Genomic DNA, 21,549 nt, shown 5'->3' with positions numbered 1-21,549 from the left:
TGGCCTCTTTCGTCCTTTGTGTGTTGTCCATAACCCAAATTTCTATAATAGTGAAAAATGAAGAATTGTGTAGGCCAGTGGTGCCTGGCAGACCACGCATGTTTCAGTTTCTAATGATGATCAATTTTTATGCCCTTATTATTGGACTATCCTGTACAGTTTCATTTACAGAATGTCATAATTTACCATTATGCATCAATAAAGTACTGTCTCTGCATCTACAGCTGATATCCTCATTGAAATCTATCAAATGTTGTTTTCTTATTTTACTTTATGGTGCCAAGCAGAGTTGTGTTGAGGTGCAGCAGTCTATTAGCCAGTGAAAATGCTATGAAGAAGCTGTCTATTCTTATGGTCCTGCCTTGGTCCAGTCTGATAGTGGTCACGGGACATTGTATCTTTGATTGCAGGTACAACAAATAGTTCTGAGCAGAATCAAGCACGGTATCAACTGTGGTCATCGCTGCTCTTGTGACAAGAATGGAGATAAACGGTATCAATTCAGAGAGGGAGAGGCAAGTTCGTTGTAACACGTGAATTTCTTGCCTGTCATTTACTTTCATTCTACACTTACCCAGATGTTTGTAGACACGGAATACACATACAATGCATACATTTAGAATAATGATACACTGTATTATTTACCCTGTACAACTCCAGGCACATCACACGCAGATAAGGATCCTTGGCTTGAGCTGGGAGAACTTTTTGCCCGAGTTGAGCTCCGTCAAGGTGGGGAATGAGATAGCAGTCTGCTTGCTGCTTGTGCTGATTGACACATTTACAAAACAAAAGATGCTGATGGAGAGGTGCGAATTTAAAGGTGGGCCAGGATTACGAGTTTTTTCGTAGGCTTCAGGGATTCTAGTATTAAGGTAAAGAAACAGGAGGATGAGATAGCAGTCTGCTTGCTGCTTGTGCTGATCGGCACATTTACAAAACAAAAGATGCTGATGGAAAGGTGCGAATTTAAAGGTGGGCCGGGATTACGAGTTTTTTCGTAGGCTTCAGGGATTCTAGTATTAAGGTAAAGAAACAGGTAAAGAAATATCTATAGGTCATAAAAGTTGTAGGTTTCAGTAAAACATGAAATTATTAAGACCTTCTTAGATATAGTGGTTACAGATGGAGCTGACCTAAGACAGGATATAATAGACTATTAAATTCTGCTGTTTTATATATAAAGTTTTAGCTTATGGGTCTTTATATTAGTGATTAAAAGGTAAACTTTAACTGTTTATTGCACAAATCTGTTGTATATATGTTAACCAAGGGTAATTTAGTGTATTTCATTCTACCAATCCCTATAATGTAGCAGCTCAACAAATTGGAGATTAAAACAGTAGCAACAAAGAAGCTTGCTTTATGAGTTAATATTCTAACTGATCTAGTCTTATTCTTATATTAGTAGTGAAGCACCTGGCCAGTTCACTCTCTTTTAAATCTTGTTTGATCTTGAATACTTAAGTGGGTTTCCTGAAATATGGCTTTTAACGAGTCTCCTGAAGGAATACTATTTTTCAGTGTTACTTTTGAGTTTATAACTGACATCTTTAATGTTCTAAATTACTAAATTGATAGATTTATCTGTATTTAATTAATATTCCTTGATGAAAGAGTTAAATTACACTGTTTTAAGTTGTTTTTGCTGTAGAGACATTTCAGAATCTGAGCCCTACAACCAGAAATTCTTTACAATAGTTTTTTTTTTGGGTAAAACTCGTCTGTCCCATATTTGTCTCCACAATTGAGGCCAGCAACAAGCTCTTTAAAGTCAATGTCCTGTGACATGCTACTATTCTTACAGATTGGTTGGCTTTTATTTGACTTGACTCATCTCAGAAGTTATAAATGTAGTGAGTCAAACTTTTATATAATCCCTCGCTATATCGTGCTTCGCCTTTCGCGGCTTCACTCCATCGCGGATTTTATATGTAAGCGGATTTCTGCGGACAATGGGTCTTTTAATTTCTGGTACATGCTTCCTCAGTTAGTTTGCCCAGTTGATTTCATACAAGGGACGCTATTGGCAGATGGCTGAGAAGCTACCCAACTTACTTTTCTCTCTCTCTCTTGCGCTGACTCTCTCTGATCCTGACGTAGGGGGTGTGAGCAGGGGGGCTGTTCGCACACCTAGACTATACGGATGCTCATCTAAAAATGCTGAAAGATTATCTTCACGTTGCTACCTTCTGTGTGCAGCTGCTTCGTGAAGCGACATGCTGCAAGTTGCTTCGCATACTTAAAAGCTCAAAGGGCACGTATTGATTTTTCTCTGTCTCTCTCTCTCTCTCTCTCTCTCTCTCCCTGCTCCTGACGGAGGGGGTGTGAGCTGCCGCCTTCAACAGCTTTGTGCCGCGGTGTTTCGCATACTTAACATCCAAATAGCCCTATTGATTTGTTTGCTTCACTCCTTTGAAGAGGAAGATATGTTTGCATTCTTTTAATTGTGAGACAGAACTGTCATCTCTGTCTTGTCATGGAGCACAGTTTAAACTTTTGAAAAAGAGACAAATGTTTGTTTGCAGTGTTTGAATAACGTTCCAGTCTCTCTACAACCTCCTGTGTTTCTGCGCAAATCTGTGACCCAAGCATGACAATATAAAAATAACCATATAAACATATGGTTTCTACTTCGCGGATTTTCTTATTTCGCGGGTGGCTCTGGAACACAACCCCCGCGATGGAGGAGGGATTACTGTCCTTTTATACTGCCTCTTTTGACCAAGAGAAGAATAGTGTTAGTGTCACCCCACCATTAAATTGGATGATCAAAAAAACTTGTTATTAATGTCCTGTTGTGCATGCAAGCATCGGGAGCCTCCTACACAGATTCTTTTCAAGGTAACACGGTGGATCTACCAGATGGGTGAAATACATTTTCTCTTGATATCCGTTTCTCTCCTTAGACTGTAAGAAAACCACTGAGACGACACCACTGTCATAAAAGAGCAGTTTCCCTGAACACAACATCATTGGACCAGAAGAGCCTCGGCTGACAGGTTTCTCTTGGAATTCTTAAAATTTCCACAAGGGCACACCACTTGTTTTAGAAAAAAGCGCTTTAAAAGCTACCTTTTTTTATTTGGTTATTTTCTTAAATGGTATTCTCCTGGATGGAGTGCCAAACCTTCATCTGCATAATGTGTTTTTTATACAGTGCACATGCCATGCATGCTAACCATGGGAAGTTACTGCAATGATTGCTTATTGCCATCACAATGAATTCAAGGACAAGGAAAAACTATAGAAGAGTCTCATTTTAAATTTCCTTTCCCCAGTAAGCTAATTTTACCTAATCCATGGGTGGGCTAGTCTTACCACCTATATCAATAATGAAAGGGAATATCACTAAGTGATTCGCGGAGGAAAGAAGTCTAAAATTACACAAAGTATTATCCTTTAAATAAACAAACAAAGAAAGAAAGGTCACAGAGAGAAGACAAAGTAGTAATGGAAAAGACTTTCAAAAAATATAAACATGTTTTGTCCCATTGGGCTCGCCTACCTTTGTACATAAATGAACATTCTTTGTCTGACCGTTGATTGCCCTACTTTTCCACCCTCTGGAACTAGGAAAAGCAGCTTTTTTTTTTTGGAAAGTGGAGATGCCACTATATGCATAAATATGCCCTATGAGTGATAGGCACCCCACAGGTTAGCTGTGGCTTTCAGCCTGATACTGTCTAAATTCGAAAGTTTGTCCACGAAATGGATGGATACAGTAAATGTATTTATTATGATGTATAACAATACCGTACTTCACATAAAACAGTCCATTTAATACATTTTAATTAACCCTCTTAAAATGGTAATAGATGCATAGACTATTTGTTACACAGCAAAACACATTTGAAATTAATTTTCTACTGAGATTTTAATATAGTTGACAACCTTTTTATAAGATAACAGGACTCAAGAATTATTCTTCATTATTCCAATTGTACATAAATAAATAAACATACACTTTAGAGAAATTCAATTACATTTTTAATAATAAACACTGCACATACAGTGGAATTTCATATTTTTAGACACAAAAAAGACTAAATACAATGACTATGTAATTAATATTTTAGGTTTTGAGATCACCTTCCTTTTTGTCATGGCAGGCTGTCAGATAAGCTTCTCCATAGTGTATTTGCTTTCATGTATTCACTTGAGTACAGTCCATGCAACTGACACTTTAAAAATGTTCAGTTTGAACACTGATGGAATTGTTTATACACAGGGTGCAGTATGTCAAACACCAGGATCCATCCTTTGGTAGTGAGATTAAATAGCGCAGGAAAGATTTAAATAACTTTTTAAGCAATAAGCAAAGAGGAACTCTGGATTATTATTGACATAGGAAATTAGTGTTTCTGATGTATGTGTGACTAATATTGAATTGATCCTGCCTTGTGCCCTGTGTTGGCTGGGATTGGCTCCAGCAGACCCCCGGGACCATGTGTTCGGATTCAGCGGGTTAGAAAATGGATAGATGGATGGATGGATGGATGGATGATAAGCAATTTACTGAAAGATTCCAGTGTCAGAAAATATATTTGAAATACACACAATCACACAAAGTGATTAAATGCAATTAAAATTTATTTCACCAGGGAAACCAACTGTGATATGAAAATATTCATATAAAAACGTCTCTTTTTTAATATACACATTGCTAAAGTTGACTCTTGTATTCAGCACTTTTAAACTATTTAAAATAAAACATGTAAATAGGATCGTCTGATGTGGAAGTATAAAAGTGATTCTATCATTAGAATAGTTCTATCTTTTCTAACATATTCACTGCACCTAACATTCTTTGAAGCATTCACTGTTATAAATGTGCACTAGTAAACAAACAGGTAACAGGCAATGATGCATTAACCCTTATAATAAAACTGACAGTCTTCCTTGTACAGCTTCAAAGGCTTCTTAAGAGTTTTCCAGTTGCATTTATTGCTGCACAGAATCGTGAAAATGTATGCTGATTTTTTGGTTTGACCAAAATTACTCATTTAAAACATAAATAATCTGTAATAATTTGTTATTTCAATTTTATGTGTGACTAAAAACCAAATAATTTGGAAACCAATTATGGGTAGCCTATGAAACATTGTTTTGCATACCCACCTCACAACTTCTCAGTTCTGAGTATACCAGCACAAAGTTTGCATATTTTGTCTGGATATACCAGTCCCCTCCCATAATCCAAAAACATTCAGGTTAGATTAAATTTCCAGTTTAAATTGATCGAGTTTAAAAGAGTGTACCATGCGTGATGCCATATCAGATTCCTGCTTTGTGCCCATGAACATCATGGACTTGTAGTGGCTGTTAGTGCTACTCCTACATGAAATCAAAATCAAATCACATAGCTCCAGATAAAATGGATTTGAAAGCTGGCCTAGACATTCTGTCTATGTCCACATAGTGTGCGGAGTATTTTCTAGGTACTCCTCACACATTTGAAAAGACATTGTGTTGATCCCACATTGCAATAAGTTAAGATTAGTCTGAAGGAAAGTGAGGTTACCTAATAATATGCAGCAATTTTCCAACAGGAAAACGTTTCATGGTGCTTTATAAGCAAACTGAGCAATAATATACTTTTGTTTACATACCTTTATATTTCATTGCTGTATTTTTTGGAGTGTAGCATAGACCTGTTGGATAACCTGTGCAGAGTAACACTGAACTGTATATGAAATCCCCTAGTCTCTCGTCCCTTCTGCCTATAATGAATTAAGTTACCCAAACTGCCTACCCACAGTATATATTGAGTTTGTGTTAGAAAAAACGGTCTGCACAGTAGTGTGAGCTAGTAAACGTTATCTAATCCTGTGTGGTTAAATATTTTTTTTCATTTCTTGAATACTGAACCTTTTGTTCAGTTATCTAAATTCACTTTATTTTATCACCAATATATTCATGAATATAACACCCTCTGCTTCATTTAAACTCAAAGTCTTAATTTTTCTGAATAGTAAAACTCACCCTAATTGGCATCGTTTAACATTGAGAGGAACTCTCTACAAAAAGCCAAACTAAATAATTTTAGCACTATAATATTGCTTCTAAATCAGTCATCTACTTGAAACAAAAATTCTTCTTTAGATTCAAAAGGGTTTTAATGTCCCTTGTCTGCATTAGGCTGAAGAGACTTTGAAATAAATTCTCATTACCATCACCAACAAAGTCTGTCATTTGGGAAATTAAAGACACTTGAGATGTTTTACATGAATGACTGCTGCTTTATTTCCTTGATGACTCGGGCAGTTAATTTTTTATCAATAATTTGCTCTCAATTATATTTTCCTCAAATCTTTCTAGTAGGTATTTTTGACCATTTAGAAATAGAAAGGTACAATTGAAAGTACAGTTCTTTTATGCAGAATTTGCATATCACAGTTAACTTAATAAAGGTGTAAAATGTAGGCTGTGAAAACGAAATTCTCAAAATTCTTAGTACACTTCCTATTTTTACATTACAGTATGCATGAATGGAGCTGTCACATTTCCAGCACCTGAATCATTAGTGAGTCTCTATTTATACCCTAGTTCTGCATTATCAAGAAGTCAGATTTATTTTTAATTTCATAAAATAAGGTCTACCTTCATTTACAGTGAATGTATGATCTTCAAGAACTAATCAATGAATGCTCATAAAATTCACACAAAAGCTTCATGTAAACTCTAATTTATATCAATCTGTCTGTACCTGGGAAAGTATTCTAGCAGACGTTTCAGGATACGGGAGCAGCAATAGTGCAAATGGCTAAGGGTCATGGAGTGCTCAAGCCTATCCCAACATCATTAAGGACAACAGAGAAGTAAACCCTAAATAGCACGGTAGGACCTTGCATTGTCTACTCACGTACACTCCTACAATGACTTGTGCATGGCCAATTTAGTAATTAAACTAGCTTGCAAGTCATTTAAGTTATTAGAAGAAGACCAGAGTACCTGGAGAATACCACACATGCTTGTTCCACATAGCTAGTTACTGAGCTCCGATTAGAGGCCCATTATCTCTACAGCTGCAAGACAAATAAAAAATTTAAACTCAAGTAATTATTATCATAGAATCGTGTATGGCTGCTGTTCATGGTCCCACACTGATTTTTCTTGATGCAGTAGTGTTATTTTGTTCTCAATGCACGCTATATTTTACCTCAGGAATTTGGGTTATTTGAGACAGAGACAAATTTGAGACAGACAGGTATTATCTTAATGCTGCTATCAACACAGGGAACACTCTCAAGTGTCAATAATCAATTATATATATATATATATATATATATATATATATACATACAGGATATATCTAAGAATATGAATTGAACAAATCATATGTGTGTTCATGCTGTAGTCCGCGTTATTTACAACTATTGCCAATTTTTTAAAACTGATGTTTTTAGAATAGCTAACAGCTGTTCTTTTCTTTAAGTGTATACCCACCCCCCTTGTGCTCTATTAGCATTTGTTTAAAACAGATAGTGTAAAGAAAATGATTCATTATTTTCCAGCTGCAAAGAATCAAAAGATTTTTTTTTCAAGCGCCTCCTGCCAAGCAAACTCGCATAGAGATATTCTTTCCGGCATCTGCTAATTTGCTTTCTTGATGAAATATTTAATAAAGATTATGTCACTTCCTCTGTATTAATTTTTGTTTCAAAATCCCAACAAAAGTAGTCAAAGTCAATATGGGGTCTCCTTTTTTTGCAAGTCTCTAATGAGCACTTTGTGTGGAGGTTCTGCTGACATTCTGGTTTTAAAATTAAAAGGAAATGAAAATTCTTTTCATTTGTGTATGAGAGGGTGAGTTCATTTTATAGGTACAGCAAGTATAATTTGCTTCAGTTTCTTTGGCTGCTAAGTAGCTTGCCAGTTAGCATTGCTTTAAAAAATGAGTTTTGGAGTTTCAACTGTGTCCTTTAATTTCACCATTAGGTTCATTGGCATTCTATATATGTTGTGTAATAGTTGACTTAGGTGACTACGTTGATGTTCTGATGGGTCTGGCTAAACACTGGCAGTGGACACCTGGAAAAAAAAATAGATTTAAACTACCTTCAATATGCATGGTACTATGAAAACTATTAATTACGAAAAATGCTCAACTGACAATAAAACAAACATCTTAGCCATTCACTCACTGTGTTTGTAGACTTGGGGTGCAGTAGTGCAGCGTGTACACTACATAGGTTCTTGCTCGATTCCTGGGTAAGGGTTATTATATGAGAGCTTTGCATGTGCTCCCATGATTAAATAAGCTTCCTTGCCACATCTGCTACATATGTTGTTGAGTGTGAAGTGTGGCTTGGTGAGCCCTGCTCTGGACTGGCATCCAGTTCCAAGGCTTTGTACCCATTGCTACCAGAATAGGCTACAGCTTCCAACCTCCTGCTAATGTGAAAGGTCATTGCAGAAAACTGATGATGGGATTGATATACTATTCCATTTGCATTACTATTTACCTCTTCAAGTGACCTGTTACAAGTTTCAGGAGATTTACAGGTTTGAAAGATTAAAAGCTGTCTAAGGAAATATGTCATGTGTTAGTGAGATGAGTTTTAAAGATGCCCTGAAAATGTGTATTAATTCAAAGGGCAAATGTATAAACATCTGTCTCTGCAGGCAAAAGTAACAGATATAAATAGAAATATATGTGCAGAAGAAGGAAAGTAGTGACTTATCCAGTGCTGAACAGAGCAATTTAAAATGCTTTTTAGGTATTAAGATTTACAGGCTTCTGTGTCCTAGAGGTCAATTAAAGTCTCACAAAAGCTTTCAGCACAGGTCACAGAGTGACTAATATAAATAAATCCTGTAATCTTATCCTATTTGAGATACAAAGCGCTTGTGCATGCAGTGGAAGTTGGTGCTCTGAAAGGCCTTTAAATTAGATAATATGCAATTTAGGCTTGGTATTGTGCAGCTTCAATTTCTTTCATTAAAGTACGTTACATGTGGTGGGGAATGAGATAAAGCCAGGGTAGCAATTAACAACAGAAGGTTTTATACTGAAGCAGCAGCCACACAGATGTGAGAGTAACCTTAGTTCTGCATAGTTCTGAGATTGCAGTGGCCTGCTGATGAAGAATATCTTTGCTGCATTTCAATCACAGCAGCCCCATGTCTTCTTTTACAAATGATATACTAAGGTACAGTATGTATGAGGTTACAGGTGGCAAGTGTTCCCCACCTGCCCTCTGTGTCAAGTAATGTCCTTAGGGAACAAGAGAAAGACTTTTATTGAACGTGAAAAAAACATTTTTTTGAAAGACCTCCCTAATTATTTAGAAATTCTGAAGAACAGAAAACAAAGCAGTGCAAATTGCATTTGGGTTATATTTAGAGGAAGTGTGACTATGTGTTTTCCTATCATTAAAAATGTTAAAGAGATGTAATATTTTTATGATACAAACTAAGGGCTGATCGGTAATGAGATATACTGAAGTTGTTGCTGTTTCGCATGTTGTAATTAGGATTACATTTGCATTATTATGTTAATCATCTCAATGTAATGGCTTCAAACATTTACTGTGCATATAAGCATAACCTTAATGCTTTATAATTGTAATTGAAACAGTAGGTTTCAATTGTATTTTAGTTCATTTACTTAGTTCAAGCTACTCTATCAGCTGAAACTCACTACAAAACCAGAAACCAACTGGTTCAACCATTCCAGCATGCTTGCAACTGTACTTTTTTGAAATCCTGAAACATACACTAATCAACTAATCAAAAAAGCAAAGCATCCAAAAAAGAAATAGTTTGCACTAATATCATTATGTCAAGGTATGTAATTTATTTTGTATTTGATTAATTTTGGTTGAGAGGAATGAGCTTACTGTGTTGCTACGCCAATGAAACAGCATATAAAACAGCATTCTTGTTATGTCAATAAACTCTGTGACCACAATAAGAAAAAGATGTCAGAGGTGTGTGTAAAGTTCTTGTTACCTGGCTGACAACTCCAATAATTTATCATTTTACGTAAAGCAAATGACAGACTGCTGTGTTTTATAGTGAACATTTTGTATACCTTGCACAAAGCAACACCAACTAGCTCTCCATTCTGGTGAAGAAGGCATCAAAATGTGAGGTGATATATATATATTTTTTTTTTGCAACAATATTTTCATGATAGCCCCATACTGGAATGAAACTATCAGTTATTATGTTCAGGCATTACACAGCATGCAGTAAAATGTTGGATTTAAACAAAATCATAACAAATAAGTACTTCTATTGTAAGATAGTTTGAAAAGGCCCATATAACATATTTGATATCTTTATGTCTTCTAAAAGTTTTGTTCTAGATAGATAGATAGATACTTTATTAATCCCAAAGGGAAATTCACACTGAATTCTAAAGCAAAATAATATGATAATCGCAATCCTGCTTAATCTAACGTGGGGTTGTGAAGGTGCAAAGCCCATCCTTACAGCATTGAAACCAACCTATTACACATCCCTCTCTGGGACAAGAATAGCTTTATGTAAAAATGCATGTCGGCGTGTCGGTTCTGAGGCTATCCCTTGAGCCCATGACATGCTCAAATTCCACATGCCAGTTGTTCCTTGCTAATCCCCTTTTTTAATGTAATATATTTAGAGATTGACAGGCAGTATTTAATCAGTGTGACAGAGTGAGCTGGTAATGGTATGACTGCCATTTTCAGCAGACTCATTCTTCCACGTCTCTGTGCTTGCCCCTTCGCTTTCTCATGCTTTTATAATTCAAACTCTTAAAGTATTGCAGTATCATTTTGTAACAGTGGTAGTGTTGTGATATTTGCATCAACCACACTGGACACTGATTCTTCCTGCACTCTGTCTAATAGATATAACGGAGACAAGTCTAACATAGTGTGTCACTGGAGGTTGGTGTGAGAGTACCTTGTGTAGGACTGATGGCCCATCCATAAGTGATTTTTACTTTTTGCTGCAGGAAGAGGCTACAACCACGATAACAAATTGTATTAAGCATGTTGAAAAATGGACACATATTTGCTTTCCTTTCTCCTTTTTCTTCCTGTCCTTTCTCCTATTTTTCTTACTCTCTTCCTCATCACATTCCTTTTCTCCACTGTCATGTATCTCCCTTTTTCACTTTCTTGTATAAAATGTATAGGAAAAGTATTGTAACCGTCCATAGATTCGATGTCGAGATTTTGATGAATCTCGTCATTTTAGACCTCCCTGAGACTGAAAATACCATTTTTGGAATTATGTCTGTGTGTGTGTACATGTGTGTATGTAAACACGATAACTTAAGTACGCTTTCACTTAGATCAATCAAATTTTGCATACAAGTATTAGGTACAAAATGTATATTTCTATCAACTTTTGAGCTATTTCTGTTAATCGGAAGTGGTACTTTACCTTTTATTCATGTACATGCAGAGTCCAATTTGTTCAACTTTACTTTTATAATAATTGTTGAATATATTATGAATTTGATTTGTTGTTGATGGTTCTTTAATTTACATAATTTAAAAATATAATCATTGTCTTGCAGTTTACTCCTTAAATATTCATCCCCATATCTGAGTGTATGAGAAAGTCTAGGGGAGACCACTACCGATTTTTTTGTTTTAAATATCTTCCCTTGGTGTCCTTTTTTTGTTAGAAACTAGTAAAACTTACAGCAAAGTCAACTTATTTTTTTCTTTGCAAGCTTTCTTGTCTTTACACATGGATTCTCCTGGACTTTAAACACCTTGTTGTGGGCATCACAGAAGGGAATAGCCTTCTTGAGCTAAAGTAGCATACATTTAGCCTGGAAGACCTCATTGGACCTCATGTACCAAGTCTTAGCACAACAAACTGCTTCTCGCTCCCTTTTTATTTTTTACTTTAGCATCATGTTCATCACTAAACAATAACTTTAACCACATGGTGTATTATCTTCGCATATTCCAAAAATAGCATGCTTTGGCCAAAAGGTTATGTCTAAGAAAATAAGACTGTAAATATTTTTAAAATGTTGTAAACTTAGTTAACTAGAGTGGTTTTCTGACTTGTCTCAAACAAGTGTAGAGGTGCAATTTTTTTATTGTATTTAATTGTATTTCATCTATTAATCAAATGCTCATCTGTGATTTTAGCAGAATTAATTTGACTTTACTTGTTTATATATTAACACCCATACATCCATACATTTTTAAAAAATTTAATCCATTTTATGGTTGACACAGGCAAAGTCTATACTGGCAGCTTTAGGCACAAGGAAACAAATACCCTTAGTCTGTGTTCCAGTCCATTATAGGGTACACTCACATATAAAATTCAGGGACAATTAAAAGTTACAGGTTAACGTAACATTTATGTATTTTTAATAAAGAAAGAAACCTGAAGGATCTGGAATGCAGCTACTTGTGATATTTAAATGAAACTAGATACCCTAATTTAACACAAGACCCACTGTGTCAAATCCTTTAAGATGAGGCCTACAAAATATCCATCCATCCATTTTCCAACCCGCTGAATCCGAACACAGGGTCACGGGGGCTGCTGGAGCCAATCCCAGCCAACACAGGGCACAAGGCAGGGAACCAATCCCGGGCAGGGTGCCAACCCACCGCAGGACACACACAAACACACCCACACACCAAGCACACACTAGGGCCAATTTAGAATCACCAATCTACCTAACCTGCATGTCTTTGGACTGTGGGAGGAAACCGGAGCGCCCAGAGGAAACCCACGCAGACACGGGGAGAACATGCAAACTCCACGCAGGGAGGACCCGGGAAGTGAACCCGGGTCCCCAGATCTCCCAACTGCGAGGCAGCAGCGCTACCCACTGCGCCACCGTGCCGCCCCTACAAAATATTCAATAAAGAAATACTTATGAACATTTGTGTTAGGTAGAATGCCCAGGCGTGAAAGGGTCTGGAGAAGACGTGGAGAATGTTATGCTGCCTGTAACATCGTTCAGCATGACTGGTCTGGTGGTGGGTCAGTGATGGTCTGGAGAGGCATATCCATGGAGGGACGCAAAGACCTCTACAGGCTAGACAACGGCACCTTGACTGCCATTAGGTATCAGGATGAAATCCTAGGACCCATTTTAAGGCCCTATGCTAGAGCAGTGGGTTCCTCCTGGTGCATGACAATGCCCGGCCTCATGTATGCAGGCAGTTTCTGAAGGATGAAAGAATTGATACCACTGACTGGCCTCCATGCTCGCCTGACCTAAATCCAATAGACCAATATATATTCTATGCTACACACATACTCATTAAGAGCGACAAATCTAAAAAATGAAATATATAAAAATACAAATGACTGAAACACCCAAAACTATAATAAATTATCTGGTATTAGTTTATAATAGTTCATATTTTAATCATTATAATTTTTTAGTCTGCTATGAAGTACTAAATTAATCAGGGCAAAACAATTTAAAGTTACATATTACACTTATCAAATAATTTAAAAATCACAAATAATTGGGCCTTTTCTTAGTTTTTCTTTGATCTAGTAATTCTTCATCAGTTGAGCACACATGGCATCACAGGATTTAATTCAGGCTTCTCAGAGGTAACACAATTACAAACAAACAAGAGAAAAAGAAATCAATAGAAAGTGTCTCGTAGAATGATGAACTGGCACTTCTCTAGAAAATCAATTTCAGTTCTTCACCTGAATCCTACAGTCTCTGTGACTGATTCAGTTCTCCAGAAGTATTCAGTGACCTTATTATTAAAGTTTTCTTAGGGTGCTAAATACAAAGAGGCAGAGGTGAAGGTAAAATAACTGAAAAAATGATCAAAAATGTGTTTATTTTTTCAAATACATACAATAGCTTTTTTAATGTAGATAAATATATTTTATCTTTTATAGGAAAAAGAACTGAAACGAGCTTGACCTTTCAAGACATGCACATCAATAATGATCCATTGAATAAACAGTATAAGTAAGTACTGTTGGATGTATTTCACCATGTTATCGATTCTTGTCATGTAATTCACCTTTCAATGGTATTCAGCGTTGCTGCTTTTGATATATTTCAAAGAATATTTCACTTGTGGCTAAAGGCACCTATCCGAATTTCGTGGTATATCAATTAAAACCATAATGCAATTTTGAAGCAGTGTTTTGAGCAATGCTAAACTACTTTTGTAATAATGTAGTAAAGCAAAATAATTTTTTCAACTTACAGAAAATAAATGAAGTTTTTATCTGAAAAAAAAATCATAATTGTTTTAATAGTACTGCTATTAATCCTCTTAACATTAAATGGGATGCATACTGTATCAGCATGTTTTGGACCAAGGAATGATTTATTTTGTACATTACATACAAAACTTTGTAATCTTGTAAATACTGCATGTCTGCGTTTATAATGTTATTAATATTGCATTTATCTTATTAGCAATGTGCTACTATAAATGAAGTGATGTATTTCCTTATTAGGAAAATGTATTACTTTGCGATCAAGTTTTTATTGAAAAAGCACAACTACACAACTACAAAAACCATGAATAAAAACAACAAACAGTTAATATACCAAGTCACTGCCCTTACTGTGACCCATTATCATATCTTCCTATACCAAACTCCCATCAAAATCCTTACATCCTGAATCAGATACAAGACCACTATCCATCCATCCATCCATTTTCCAACCCACTGAATCCAAACACAGGGTCACAGGGGTCTGCTGGAGCCAGTCCCAGCCAACACAGGGCACTAGGCAGGAACCAATCCCGGGCAGGGTGCAAGACCACTATGAAAAAATAAAAGATCTGATTAAAAGGGATAGTTACATGGTCATGGCATTAACACAGAGGGCTTGAGTAGACAAGTAATATTATAAAAAACCACTGTGAACTGAAATTAATTGTATAGATAGATAGATAGATAGATAGATAGATAGATAGATAGATAGATAGATAGATAGATAGATAGATAGATAGATAGATACTTCATTAATCCCAAGTGGAAATTCACATACTCCAGCAGCAACATACTGATAAAAACAATATTAAATTTAAGAGTGATAAAAATGCAGGCATAGTATGTGGTAACCCAAGGTTTTTAATGCTGGAATGATGTAGCATTTTAACAGGAGTTTTACTGAACAGTCAGCATGGGTTCAGGCGAGTGAGGTCATGTTTTACCAACATGCTGGAATTCTATGAGAAAGCATCAAAAGGATACAATCAAAGTGGAACATCTGATATTATTTATCTTGACGTTTAGAAAGCATTTGATATGGTGCCACATGAGAAGTTGAGCATCAAACTGAAAGAAATGGGAGTTCAGCATGTTGTGTGTAGATTGGTGCAAAATTAGCCCAGACATAGGAAGCAGGGGGTTATGGTGCAAAGAATCTTATCAGAACTGGCCGATGTTAAGAGTGGTGTTCCACAGGGGTCAGTGCTAGGGCCGCTGCTATTTTTAATATATACAAATGATTTAGATAGGAATATAAGTAACAAGCTGGTCAAGTCTGCAAATGATACCAAGGTAGGTGGATTGGCAGATGATCTGGAATCAATTGAATCACTATAGAGGCATGCAGATTTGAGTAGATTTGTGGATTTAATGTAAGTAAATGTAAAGTATGACTACATATTTGGAGGGTCTGAAACTTGAAAGTATACCTTATGAGAAGGATTTAGGAGTCATAGTGAACTACGCTATCAACTGCCAGACATATTTAGAAGCCATTAAGAAGGCTAACAGAATGTTAGGTTATATAGCACAGTGTGTGGAGTACAAGTCCAAGGAGGTGATGCTCAAGCTTTATAATGCACTGGTGAGACCTCATCTGGAGTACTGTGTGCAGTTTTGGTCTTCAGGCTACAAAAAGGACATAACAGAACTAGGAAAAGTCCAGAGAAGAGCAACTAGGATGACTGCAGGGCTACAGGGGATGAATTATGAAGAAAGATTAAAAAAGCAGAGCCTTTTCAGTTTAAGCAAAAGAGAAGATATGATGGAAGTGTTTAAAATTATGAAAGGAATTAGTACCATTGACTGAGACTGTTACTTTAAAATGAGTTCAACCGGACTGGGGGGACATATTTAGAAAATTGTTAAGGATAAATTTCAAACTAACATTAGGACATTTTTTCTTTCAAAGAGAAACATAGACACATGGAATAAGCTACTAAGACAGTAGGATTTTAGGAACTTTCTAAACTAGACTTGATGTTTTTTTAGAAGAATTAAGTGTCTAGGACTGGTGAGCTTTGTTGGGTTGAATGGCCCATTCTCATCTAGATTTTTCTTATTTTCTATATGAATGAATAAATAAACAAAAAATAATAAATACGAATAAAACAGATAAAGTAGAGTCCTTAGTTTTGGATTAAATGGCTAAATTAATGTTTTAAGTTTCTAATGACTATAACAATAAGGCTGATATTTATGATCAGATGGGTAGGGAGGATTGATAAATAAAGACTTGAGCTAGCGAGTTGCAGGAGAAATAAAATCAGAAGGGGTTCCAAGGCCAAAAGACCACCCATCTCCCACAGTGCATTCCACCAAACATAGATGTGCTTAAGTATATCACAGTAAGGACAGTTTAGCAGTAAAAGAAAGCAAGGCAAAAAAGGCTTTTTTTGGAGGAAAGCTAGGTTCAAAGCTAAGAAAATCTAATTGACTAATCATTTTAGTGAAAGTGGAATAGATGAGAATTTATTTACTTTGTTAATTATTCTTTATATAAAAGTAGACTTTACCTTAACATCTTAATTGTGTAGATTGTTATATCCATCCTTTTCACATTCGTAAACTGCACTTAAAATACAGTCTTCAACATTTTTCTTTTCTTAATTTATTTTTTGTTTTTTGTTTTAAATGCTTTTGAACTTAAGGAACTGGACAAAGAGTCAATTAACTGGAATTGAGAATAAAATATTAGTAACAAACTTAAAAATAACAACAATATATAGCAAAATGTAAAAATTTTTATTATAGTAATATCAACAAAATGCTAATTAAAAAGAATAAAGACACACAAAGTTGAAGCTGACATATGCCTCCTAAACAGAGTCAGGGGAAATGAGCTACTACAGAATAGTGCTGAAAAGGCATTTCCTGAGCGTAGCCCATTGGGTCCTTTGAATTGTTTGGAAGTAGGAATGTGAGAATTCCAGTTGCCAGACAGTGTTCTGTTGGCTACCATGAGCTGTGTAGACTTGTACTTAGTTGGTTTTCATCTCAGAGGCTTCTATTGAGTAGAAAGGTTATCAATACAAATCTATAACTGACAGAAAGCCAATGAAGTCTTTTCACCTGGGGGGTTTGTGTAGTACATGTGAAGATTTAAAGAGAAACTCTTAAGATCACTTTGAGTCTATTAATACCACTGGTGTTAAAAGCATAATGGCAAAAGTGATACAAAACAACAGAGGGTGAACATTTTTTAGGGATCTGAGATAAAGATCACATGAAGCATAAAAGAAAAAAAATATAATATAATATAATATAATATAATATAATATAATATAATATAATATAATATAATATGGAGTGGTGGCTCTGAGGCTAGGGATCTCCACTGACAATCGGAAGGTATCGGGTTCAAATCCCGTGCATACCAATAGGGACTCTGCTCTGTTGGACCCTTAAGCAAGGCCCTTAAACTGCAATTGCTGAGCGCTTTGAGTAGTGAGAAAAGCGCTATATAAATGCAAAGAATTATTATTATTATTATTATTATATAATACTGCCTGGGGCAACTCCAAAGCCATTAACAAAATTGCAATGATCCTTTCTGGTATGATTAACAGTTTAAGATTAAATGAATGAAGCTCATGTATCAGGTCAATAAATATGTAAAATAGTGTGTTTTTTGTTTTTTGTGGCTGGCAGTTCTAGAATGTTTGTGTGTGTTGTCACCCAAGACGTGTCTGTTCCCTACGGTTCTGGTGTGTATGTATTCTGAACATATGATTGAAATAATGTTTTATGAAAGGTGCACTGAAGTTAAATCAAATGACACCACAGCAAGTATTATTCACAACAAGAAGGCATATGTGATCATGCTGTGATGAAAGTACAAACCAAAACAGTAAATCGATTATCTCTCAATTGGATGCTGCATTGTATGAGTACAATTCACTAACGTTACAATAACTAGATTATGGCTGAATTTTTACCAATACAGGCACAAAATAAGACCATCCTATTCTGGTCTTGGAGTTATGTCATACCCAACAACACCCTAAAGTCTAAATCACATATCTCTACTCCATTCAAAGCTACAAGATATATGGAGTTTGGATCACAATCTACCTGTTTTACATGGGAGACTTAACCTGTCAAGCAAGAAAAAAAGACACCTCAACGAACTAGAAAAAGCTCAGTTCAAGAATCAGTTTCGGTCACAAATGAACTAGCAATACTCAAGGCCTAATAAGCAAAATTTAATACTGGACCTTTTGACAGTTTGATTAGAAAATGTAGAAATCAAGAAAAAATGTTGAACTGGAAGATGGACATAAACTCAAATGTTTGGTCTGGAGAAAGAAAGTATGCAAGACTGAAGTTTAAGAGACTATTTGAACTGGGACTTGTCAAGTCTGAAACTTTATGCTCTGAAATATTTAGTTAAATGTTAAATAAGTATGCTTTTGGAAGTAATTAAATAGCTTGTGAATTTGGCTAATTGTAATTAAAATTATGATAAGAAAAAAGGAATGTGATTAAAAAAGGAAATCATAAAAGGAAATGTGCTTTATATGCATTTTATATAAATGTATAAATGTTAAATTAAGAATAAGAAGAAAGGGAAAGTACTGAAAATTATTACAGAATTGTCCCAGATAATAATGTCTATTTAAGGCTAAGAGGTTCTAAAAAATTCACAGGCTTGAGCAAAAATAGTTTACTTAATGGGTGGAAAATTAGTTACTGTATGGGCAGAATCTCTATTTTCATTTACACTTTATCTGTATTATAGTTTAGAGGTTATACATTTGGAAATATGCTTATTGTGTTTTATACTTCATTTATTTAAACTTGTTTTATTGCATATTTGTGCCTTTTAAATCCTGGTCTAGACTTTTAAAATATGCCTGGTCTGAGAGGTTCAAGGTCAAGGGTGTTGTTAACCTATGATAGGCACTCCTGGCCTACAACTTGTTAAAACCCCATCACCTGGAGCGTATTTTTCGTACGTGGATTACTCATTTAGCCGGATGTAATTGTTGACGATTTGGCATGATCCTGGATCTGTCGGTTTTTCGAAACGCTTGCTGGATGTGTTGTCATAGCAACACATCCAAATCCTCAAACCTGCTCGGAGCAGGTTTGTTCTATGTAAACAAGGATTAGCTCACACACTTAATCAGTGTCCGTGCGTGGAATTCATTCAGTCATGACTTTGCCGTTCATGAATGAGCGACCAATTGATATCGGTACGCAAATTATAAGAAGAGAATTTCATATAGAGAGGGTTTTGCGTGATTGGCAAGATCCTTTATTGTTCCCGGAGGAAATTTTTTCGAAAGATACCGCATTAGACGAGGGGGAATATTATACCTCAAAAATTTATTAGGACCTGATATTCGAAGTCAAACTCGGCGAAGTCGGGCTCTCACAACCACATAGACAGTATGCATTGGTTTGAGGTTTTTTGCAAGCGGCACTTTTATATACTGTAGGTGATGCGGAAAATCTATCTAAAAGTGCAGTTTGCCAGGCAATTCGTAAAGTCTGTTTGGCTCGGAAATATTTCATAGTGTTTCCTGGACACCTGCGTGTGCAGACAATAAAAGAGGTGTTTCATGCCATTGCAGGTAGGTAATACACAGGCAAAAACACCCACAGTTCAATAAAAAATCTCACAATCAGCCTAACATTACCTAGGATTTCCAAATGTGATTGGAGCACATGGGACTGATCAGAGTGGAGTTTGATTTGGAAACTGTAACTCTCCTCCTTATGAATAATCAGACACAGTGTCTTCATCAAATATTTGACCTTTGTCAATATCTCGTTGGTCAGACATAGGTTCTAGGGATAAGACATTCCCTGCAACTGACCCAACAAAAAAAGAGGGCTATATGGAACATACATATGGCACACATTGAGGACAAATATATGCAATGACCATCCTTTACCTGAAATGAAGTGACCACTGCATCCTGCCACTGGTTCTGAGAAGGAGCTTCCTCCTGGAATGCCCTCAGAAACAGGGCAATGGGCATTTTGCTGGAGAGCCAACTCTTCTGCAGGGGTTAGGTCTGGACCACGTGGACCTCCACCTGTTTTTTGCTTGTCTGCCTTCTTATTAGCTTTAAAATTAATGTTCTTTACATTATATATGATTCTTTATGTCAACAGTTCTTTAAATAGTTATATACCAATATTTACCAGTTTGAAGTATATTCTTATACTTCACTTTAACCTGTTTCTATGTTCTCCTTGTGCTCACGTTTGATCTGAAATTATGACATATTAAATAATAATTAATCTGACACATATGAAATGAAACGCTGCTTTCAGTAAGTACAATGCACACGCGTTTAATTTGTCGGCCACTTTTTGCCAGCCGTCTTTTCTGGTTTGGGCTGCTTTTGCAGTGTTACCCCTTGTACATATTAAATCTTGAAATCCTTCGACTAACTAACTAACTATTAACTAACTAACTAATTAACACCCACCCACACACACAAACACACACACACACACACAGCTTGTGTGAAAAAAAATGCACCCGTTCTTTTGTCATTTTCTTGCAGCCTATCAAAGACTTGCTGATCATGTTTTCTAGACTCAATATATATGGGCTTTTCACTCATCTCAGATGATTAGATCCAGCTAGAATAATCTACTATGCGGCTGCGTTTGAAAAAACGACTTATCCCGGATGAGTTTCACCGGCAATAACTCATCCAAGATCAGACATCTGATCTTGGATGATTTAAGCGACATACGTAAAATACCCCCCTGGTGCTAGGCCCAAAGGTCATCCTTAATACTAGAATCCCTGACGCCTACGAAAATATTCAAAATTGCTGAGCCACCTTAAATTCCCTTGCACCTCATCAGCAGCATCACTGTTTTGCAAATGTGTCAATCAGCACAAACAGCAAGCAGCCCACTATCCCATCCACCACTGAGACAGCTGAATTTAAGTCAGAACCAAAATCCATAGAGCTGTAATTAAGGTGTCTAGAATTGTATTGGGTAAATAATATTTGGAATACAACAATCTGTGTAAATGTACGATGACAGGAAATGCGAGGCAAGAAATGTTGAACACATAACTAAAACAGAAACTTTTTTCATGTTATATTAATAATTGATAAAATGTTAACATGAAGTATATAATGTGCGAAAACTGAAATCCAAATATCAAATACTTATACACTTTCACAAAAGGTATAACAAAACAAGTGCTCTTTTATTCAAGAATAACCGAAAAAAAAGAAATTGTTCAATTTACATATTACAGAGAACATGTAAAAACTGAAGCCCAACTATCAATCGATATGAAGTAGACACGCCTGCTTGGCTGGTGCAGAAGTAAGGACTGTTGCCTCATAATCAAGAGGTTGTGGATTTGATCCCAGATCCTCC

Source organism: Erpetoichthys calabaricus, chromosome 1 (assembly GCF_900747795.2).
Source record: "Erpetoichthys calabaricus chromosome 1, fErpCal1.3, whole genome shotgun sequence".
In the NCBI taxonomy this organism is placed as follows: domain Eukaryota; kingdom Metazoa; phylum Chordata; class Cladistia; order Polypteriformes; family Polypteridae; genus Erpetoichthys; species Erpetoichthys calabaricus.
The sequence above is the reverse complement of the archived record's forward strand: the minus strand, read 5'-3'. Positions refer to the sequence as shown.